Genomic DNA, 9,521 nt, shown 5'->3' on the forward strand with positions numbered 1-9,521 from the left:
GAACATTGGGCTTATGGATTTTGGGTAAACCATATAAAATGCCATAGGAAGACCCCGAACAGAACAAATTTTGGTAGGTAGTATCAGTTATGGATTTTTCATTTTTAAGAGTCTTTAAAAATCTATTAATTCTATCCTCGGTTTTAAAAATATTATTAAAATTAGGCTCACCAATTTTCAGAAATTTAGATTCATCATTTAAAATACTTTCCATTTTCCCCACATATTCCTCCTTATCTAAAATGACAGTTCCTTTGCCTTTATCCGGTCTAGTAATGATAAGATTATCTCTATTGGCAAGAGTCCTCAATATATCAAAATCTGTTTTCTTAAAAAAGGGTGTCCACCTGGTTTTTAGTTTCCCAAATGCAGCATGTGATATTTCATATAGTTTGGATTGCAGGTTACCAAGATTCATGTCAAAGGGCAGAAATTTAAGCCTTTGAAATAGTGACTCTAGAGGTAGAAAAAACTTAGAGTAATTAGGTCTGAAGTTTGGAAGACAGAAATCCAAACCCAACGACAACAGAAACTCTTCTCTTTTAGATAAAACATAATTAGAATAGTTAAAAACAGTTATTCGGTCTTTGTTAAAATTTGGAATAAAAATACCCAAGCTTCTAAGTTTCCTATTATGACAATCTTGTACGGTGGAAACGTACTCAGATATACTCTTATTAAAAAGTTGTTTAAAAATTATAGAGTCAATTAAGGTAAAAGAGTTACATACAGTTTTAAGAATATTGCTAACGGCATCATTATGATTGTGAACAAATTTTTGTTTATTTGTTATTTCTATTTCTAAAAGACATTTTGTGGCATCATGATAAAATTGCGTTTGATATAAAGATGATCTATAAAGTTTAAATTTTACAAAATTCGGTACAATGCTATTCAGCTGACAATACTGAAGGAATTCTAGATCGAGTTTGGCTTTCTCCAACTTCCTGACACGCCTCTCCAGAGTCCTGCACTGTGAGAGAAGTCCAGCTCCATAACGATGTCGAACAAGATCGTGAAAGTGAAGGAAGCCCCTCGATCTAATGCGGAGTAGGAAAAGCAACACATAGAAAAAGCTACGAAACTCCATGCCGCAGGCAGCTCTCCGTTGGTTCCACTCACAGCAGCGCCCAAGTTAAAAGGAGTCCAAGAAACATCTTCGGTGAAGGCAGCAACAGCCAGTAATGAACACAAATTTCATGGTATGGATAGGGAAAGAGTTGTTCAAATTGTCCTTTTTTATTATTCCCAACGTTTCGTGATTCTTAATCACATTGTCCAGGGCTAAAAGTAAAACATATACAAAAGAATTAAGAAACAGTTAAAAATTTTTACAAATTCATTCAACACTATAAAAAACAGTTGAAATTTAAATGAAAATTAAAAGGAAAAAATGAATAAATAAATATATATACATCAGACAAAGTAGTGGAACCAACCTCGCAGAAGCGTAGTGAGAAACTGTATGCCAACAAGAGTTAGAAAATAAACCAAAGAAAACTATGACAAATACAACTGAATAGAAGAAGCTTGGGTATTTAACGACGGAACTAGTCGTTTGATCAATATGGACTCAAGAAGAGGTAAGTCATGGTTATTTGACACTTGACCAATGATGGTAAAATCTTTGTTTTCAATATTTTGTTTGCACAATCCAGCATGAATCCGAATATTAGAATGTTCAGGGTTGGATATTCTGCAACCAGTTCGATAGCTAACACCTCTATGGGAATCAATTCTGACCTTTAACAACCTCTTGGTAGATCCTACGTAGGTCCCAGAGTTACACTTTGGGCAATTATATTTATATACCACACCAGAGGACATATAAGGACTCAATCGATCTTTGAAGTGGAAAAGCGAGCCAATAGTGAGAGGGTTCTTAGGGATGAGTTTAACTTCCACAGCTGGGAAGTGTTGTTGGATAATTTCAGTAAACTTTTTCTTAAGGAAATCCTCATGAAGAAAAGGAAAACTCGCATAAAATTTTAGTTTAGGAACTTTAAGTGTTTTTGGAGTCTGAGCCAACTTATCATTCAATAATCTATTAAGAAGTTTAAAAAATATTTTGGTGGGGAAACAGTTTTTCTTAAAATATTCACATAGATAAATAATTTCAATATGGAAAGATTCCCAACTAGAGGTCAAAAGGAATGCTCTGTGGAGAAGAGTAAAAATAGAATTAGTTTTAAAATTATAAAAACAAGAGCTATAAAAGTTTGAACCTAACCCAGTGAACGTCTTTTTTCTAAAAATCGTGGTACTAAAACCTTCTCTATTTCTAGACACCAACACATCTAAAAAGGGGAGTTTGTTATCTTCCTCCTTTTCTACGGTGAATGATACGTTATCATGTTGTGAGTTGGCAAAGTCAAGGAACGATTCAGCGCCGAACTCATCTCTGAATAGAGCAAAGGTATCATCAACATACCTAACATAAAACAAGGGATGATAACTTAAAGGGCAATTTTCCAGCATGGTCTCCTCCAGGGAGCACATGAAAATATTAGCAAAGGTGGGTCCCAAGGGGGAACCCATAGCCATCCCATCAAGTTGTTTGTACAAATTACCATTAAAAACGAAAGAGGTGTCCAGCACCGCTAGCTCCAAAAGTTTTTTAAAAGACGTGCGATTAAAATCATTAAAAGTGGTATTAGGTTCAGAAAATAATTTGTTTAAAATAATATTGATAGTTTCTTCCACAGGTACATTAGTGAATAAAGACTCAACATCAAGACTCGTCATGAAAAGATCTGAGTCTTGAGAAATTATGGCCTCTTTAAATGCATAGGAGTTATTTAGAGAAAAGGTGTTTTTTGTTAAAGGTTCCAATAAGGGAACGAGGAACTTGGCTAGTTTGTAATTAGGGGTATTAAAAGACGATAAGATAGGTCTCAGTGGAACATTGGGCTTATGGATTTTGGGTAAACCATATAAAATGCCATAGGAAGACCCCGAACAGAACAAATTTTGGTAGGTAGTATCAGTTATGGATTTTTCATTTTTAAGAGTCTTTAAAAATCTATTAATTCTATCCTCGGTTTTAAAAATATTATTAAAATTAGGCTCACCAATTTTCAGAAATTTAGATTCATCATTTAAAATACTTTCCATTTTCCCCACATATTCCTCCTTATCTAAAATGACAGTTCCTTTGCCTTTATCCGGTCTAGTAATGATAAGATTATCTCTATTGGCAAGAGTCCTCAATATATCAAAATCTGTTTTCTTAAAAAAGGGTGTCCACCTGGTTTTTAGTTTCCCAAATGCAGCATGTGATATTTCATATAGTTTGGATTGCAGGTTACCAAGATTCATGTCAAAGGGCAGAGATTTAAGCCTTTGAAATAGTGACTCTAGAGGTAGAAAAAACTTAGAGTAATTAGGTCTGAAGTTTGGAAGACAGAAATCCAAACCCAACGACAACAGAAACTCTTCTCTTTTAGATAAAACATAATTAGAATAGTTAAAAACAGTTATTCGGTCTTTGTTAAAATTTGGAATAAAAATACCCAAGCTTCTAAGTTTCCTATTATGACAATCTTGTACGGTGGAAACGTACTCAGATATACTCTTATTAAAAAGTTGTTTAAAAATTATAGAGTCAATTAAGGTAAAAGAGTTACATACAGTTTTAAGAATATTGCTAACGGCATCATTATGATTGTGAACAAATTTTTGTTTATTTGTTATTTCTATTTCTAAAAGACATTTTGTGGCATCATGATAAAATTGCGTTTGATATAAAGATGATCTATAAAGTTTAAATTTTACAAAATTCGGTACAATGCTATTCAGCTGACAATACTGAAGGAATTCTAGATCGAGTTTGGCTTTCTCCAACTTCCTGACACGCCTCTCCAGAGTCCTGCACTGTGAGAGAAGTCCAGCTCCATAACGATGTCGAACAAGATCGTGAAAGTGAAGGAAGCCCCTCGATCTAATGCGGAGTAGGAAAAGCAACACATAGAAAAAGCTACGAAACTCCATGCCGCAGGCAGCTCTCCGTTGGTTCCACTCACAGCAGCGCCCAAGTTAAAAGGAGTCCAAGAAACATCTTCGGTGAAGGCAGCAACAGCCAGTAATGAACACAAATTTCATGGTATGGATAGGGAAAGAGTTGTTCAAATTGTCCTTTTTTATTATTCCCAACGTTTCGTGATTCTTAATCACATTGTCCAGGGCTAAAAGTAAAACATATACAAAAGAATTAAGAAACAGTTAAAAATTTTTACAAATTCATTCAACACTATAAAAAACAGTTGAAATTTAAATGAAAATTAAAAGGAAAAAATGAATAAATAAATATATATACATCAGACAAAGTAGTGGAACCAACCTCGCAGAAGCGTAGTGAGAAACTGTATGCCAACAAGAGTTAGAAAATAAACCAAAGAAAACTATGACAAATACAACTGAATAGAAGAAGCTTGGGTATTTAACGACGGAACTAGTCGTTTGATCAATATGGACTCAAGAAGAGGTAAGTCATGGTTATTTGACACTTGACCAATGATGGTAAAATCTTTGTTTTCAATATTTTGTTTGCACAATCCAGCATGAATCCGAATATTAGAATGTTCAGGGTTGGATATTCTGCAACCAGTTCGATAGCTAACACCTCTATGGGAATCAATTCTGACCTTTAACAACCTCTTGGTAGATCCTACGTAGGTCCCAGAGTTACACTTTGGGCAATTATATTTATATACCACACCAGAGGACATATAAGGACTCAATCGATCTTTGAAGTGGAAAAGCGAGCCAATAGTGAGAGGGTTCTTAGGGATGAGTTTAACTTCCACAACTGGGAAGTGTTGTTGGATAATTTCAGTAAACTTTTTCTTAAGGAAATCCTCATGAAGAAAAGGAAAACTCGCATAAAATTTTAGTTTAGGAACTTTAAGTGTTTTTGGAGTCTGAGCCAACTTATCATTCAATAATCTATTAAGAAGTTTAAAAAATATTTTGGTGGGGAAACAGTTTTTCTTAAAATATTCACATAGATAAATAATTTCAATATGGAAAGATTCCCAACTAGAGGTCAAAAGGAATGCTCTGTGGAGAAGAGTAAAAATAGAATTAGTTTTAAAATTATAAAAACAAGAGCTATAAAAGTTTGAACCTAACCCAGTGAACGTCTTTTTTCTAAAAATCGTGGTACTAAAACCTTCTCTATTTCTAGACACCAACACATCTAAAAAGGGGAGTTTGTTATCTTCCTCCTTTTCTACGGTGAATGATATGTTATCATGTTGTGAGTTGGCAAAGTCAAGGAACGATTCAGCGCCGAACTCATCTCTGAATAGAGCAAAGGTATCATCAACATACCTAACATAAAACAAGGGATGATAACTTAAAGGGCAATTTTCCAGCATGGTCTCCTCCAGGGAGCACATGAAAATATTAGCAAAGGTGGGTCCCAAGGGGGAACCCATAGCCATCCCATCAAGTTGTTTGTACAAATTACCATTAAAAACGAAAGAGGTGTCCAGCACCGCTAGCTCCAAAAGTTTTTTAAAAGACGTGCGATTAAAATCATTAAAAGTGGTATTAGGTTCAGAAAATAATTTGTTTAAAATAATATTGATAGTTTCTTCCACAGGTACATTAGTGAATAAAGACTCAACATCAAGACTCGTCATGAAAAGATCTGAGTCTTGAGAAATTATGGCCTCTTTAAATGCATAGGAGTTATTTAGAGAAAAGGTGTTTTTTGTTAAAGGTTCCAATAAGGGAACGAGGAACTTGGCTAGTTTGTAATTAGGGGTATTAAAAGACGATAAGATAGGTCTCAGTGGAACATTGGGCTTATGGATTTTGGGTAAACCATATAAAATGCCATAGGAAGACCCCGAACAGAACAAATTTTGGTAGGTAGTATCAGTTATGGATTTTTCATTTTTAAGAGTCTTTAAAAATCTATTAATTCTATCCTCGGTTTTAAAAATATTATTAAAATTAGGCTCACCAATTTTCAGAAATTTAGATTCATCATTTAAAATACTTTTCATTTTCCCCACATATTCCTCCTTATCTAAAATGACAGTTCCTTTGCCTTTATCCGGTCTAGTAATGATAAGATTATCTCTATTGGCAAGAGTCCTCAATATATCAAAATCTGTTTTCTTAAAAAAGGGTGTCCACCTGGTTTTTAGTTTCCCAAATGCAGCATGTGATATTTCATATAGTTTGGATTGCAGGTTACCAAGATTCATGTCAAAGGGCAGAAATTTAAGCCTTTGAAATAGTGACTCTAGAGGTAGAAAAAACTTAGAGTAATTAGGTCTGAAGTTTGGAAGACAGAAATCCAAACCCAACGACAACAGAAACTCTTCTCTTTTAGATAAAACATAATTAGAATAGTTAAAAACAGTTATTCGGTCTTTGTTAAAATTTGGAATAAAAATACCCAAGCTTCTAAGTTTCCTATTATGACAATCTTGTACGGTGGAAACGTACTCAGATATACTCTTATTAAAAAGTTGTTTAAAAATTATAGAGTCAATTAAGGTAAAAGAGTTACATACAGTTTTAAGAATATTGCTAACGGCATCATTATGATTGTGAACAAATTTTTGTTTATTTGTTATTTCTATTTCTAAAAGACATTTTGTGGCATCATGATAAAATTGCGTTTGATATAAAGATGATCTATAAAGTTTAAATTTTACAAAATTCGGTACAATGCTATTCAGCTGACAATACTGAAGGAATTCTAGATCGAGTTTGGCTTTCTCCAACTTCCTGACACGCCTCTCCAGAGTCCTGCACTGTGAGAGAAGTCCAGCTCCATAACGATGTCGAACAAGATCGTGAAAGTGAAGGAAGCCCCTCGATCTAATGCGGAGTAGGAAAAGCAACACATAGAAAAAGCTACGAAACTCCATGCCGCAGGCAGCTCTCCGTTGGTTCCACTCACAGCAGCGCCCAAGTTAAAAGGAGTCCAAGAAACATCTTCGGTGAAGGCAGCAACAGCCAGTAATGAACACAAATTTCATGGTATGGATAGGGAAAGAGTTGTTCAAATTGTCCTTTTTTATTATTCCCAACGTTTCGTGATTCTTAATCACATTGTCCAGGGCTAAAAGTAAAACATATACAAAAGAATTAAGAAACAGTTAAAAATTTTTACAAATTCATTCAACACTATAAAAAACAGTTGAAATTTAAATGAAAATTAAAAGGAAAAAATGAATAAATAAATATATATACATCAGACAAAGTAGTGGAACCAACCTCGCAGAAGCGTAGTGAGAAACTGTATGCCAACAAGAGTTAGAAAATAAACCAAAGAAAACTATGACAAATACAACTGAATAGAAGAAGCTTGGGTATTTAACGACGGAACTAGTCGTTTGATCAATATGGACTCAAGAAGAGGTAAGTCATGGTTATTTGACACTTGACCAATGATGGTAAAATCTTTGTTTTCAATATTTTGTTTGCACAATCCAGCATGAATCCGAATATTAGAATGTTCAGGGTTGGATATTCTGCAACCAGTTCGATAGCTAACACCTCTATGGGAATCAATTCTGACCTTTAACAACCTCTTGGTAGATCCTACGTAGGTCCCAGAGTTACACTTTGGGCAATTATATTTATATACCACACCAGAGGACATATAAGGACTCAATCGATCTTTGAAGTGGAAAAGCGAGCCAATAGTGAGAGGGTTCTTAGGGATGAGTTTAACTTCCACAGCTGGGAAGTGTTGTTGGATAATTTCAGTAAACTTTTTCTTAAGGAAATCCTCATGAAGAAAAGGAAAACTCGCATAAAATTTTAGTTTAGGAACTTTAAGTGTTTTTGGAGTCTGAGCCAACTTATCATTCAATAATCTATTAAGAAGTTTAAAAAATATTTTGGTGGGGAAACAGTTTTTCTTAAAATATTCACATAGATAAATAATTTCAATATGGAAAGATTCCCAACTAGAGGTCAAAAGGAATGCTCTGTGGAGAAGAGTAAAAATAGAATTAGTTTTAAAATTATAAAAACAAGAGCTATAAAAGTTTGAACCTAACCCAGTGAACGTCTTTTTTCTAAAAATCGTGGTACTAAAACCTTCTCTATTTCTAGACACCAACACATCTAAAAAGGGGAGTTTGTTATCTTCCTCCTTTTCTACGGTGAATGATATGTTATCATGTTGTGAGTTGGCAAAGTCAAGGAACGATTCAGCGCCGAACTCATCTCTGAATAGAGCAAAGGTATCATCAACATACCTAACATAAAACAAGGGATGATAACTTAAAGGGCAATTTTCCAGCATGGTCTCCTCCAGGGAGCACATGAAAATATTAGCAAAGGTGGGTCCCAAGGGGGAACCCATAGCCATCCCATCAAGTTGTTTGTACAAATTACCATTAAAAACGAAAGAGGTGTCCAGCACCGCTAGCTCCAAAAGTTTTTTAAAAGACGTGCGATTAAAATCATTAAAAGTGGTATTAGGTTCAGAAAATAATTTGTTTAAAATAATATTGATAGTTTCTTCCACAGGTACATTAGTGAATAAAGACTCAACATCAAGACTCGTCATGAAAAGATCTGAGTCTTGAGAAATTATGGCCTCTTTAAATGCATAGGAGTTATTTAGAGAAAAGGTGTTTTTTGTTAAAGGTTCCAATAAGGGAACGAGGAACTTGGCTAGTTTGTAATTAGGGGTATTAAAAGACGATAAGATAGGTCTCAGTGGAACATTGGGCTTATGGATTTTGGGTAAACCATATAAAATGCCATAGGAAGACCCCGAACAGAACAAATTTTGGTAGGTAGTATCAGTTATGGATTTTTCATTTTTAAGAGTCTTTAAAAATCTATTAATTCTATCCTCGGTTTTAAAAATATTATTAAAATTAGGCTCACCAATTTTCAGAAATTTAGATTCATCATTTAAAATACTTTCCATTTTCCCACATATTCCTCCTTATCTAAAATGACAGTTCCTTTGCCTTTATCCGGTCTAGTAATGATAAGATTATCTCTATTGGCAAGAGTCCTCAATATATCAAAATCTGTTTTCTTAAAAAAGGGTGTCCACCTGGTTTTTAGTTTCCCAAATGCAGCATGTGATATTTCATATAGTTTGGATTGCAGGTTACCAAGATTCATGTCAAAGGGCAGAGATTTAAGCCTTTGAAATAGTGACTCTAGAGGTAGAAAAAACTTAGAGTAATTAGGTCTGAAGTTTGGAAGACAGAAATCCAAACCCAACGACAACAGAAACTCTTCTCTTTTAGATAAAACATAATTAGAATAGTTAAAAACAGTTATTCGGTCTTTGTTAAAATTTGGAATAAAAATACCCAAGCTTCTAAGTTTCCTATTATGACAATCTTGTACGGTGGAAACGTACTCAGATATACTCTTATTAAAAAGTTGTTTAAAAATTATAGAGTCAATTAAGGTAAAAGAGTTACATACAGTTTTAAGAATATTGCTAACGGCATCATTATGATTGTGAACAAATTTTTGTTTATTTGTTATTTCTATTTCTAAAAGACATTTTGTGGCAT

Source organism: Palaemon carinicauda, chromosome 20 (genome assembly GCF_036898095.1).
Source record: "Palaemon carinicauda isolate YSFRI2023 chromosome 20, ASM3689809v2, whole genome shotgun sequence".
NCBI lineage: Eukaryota > Metazoa > Arthropoda > Malacostraca > Decapoda > Palaemonidae > Palaemon > Palaemon carinicauda.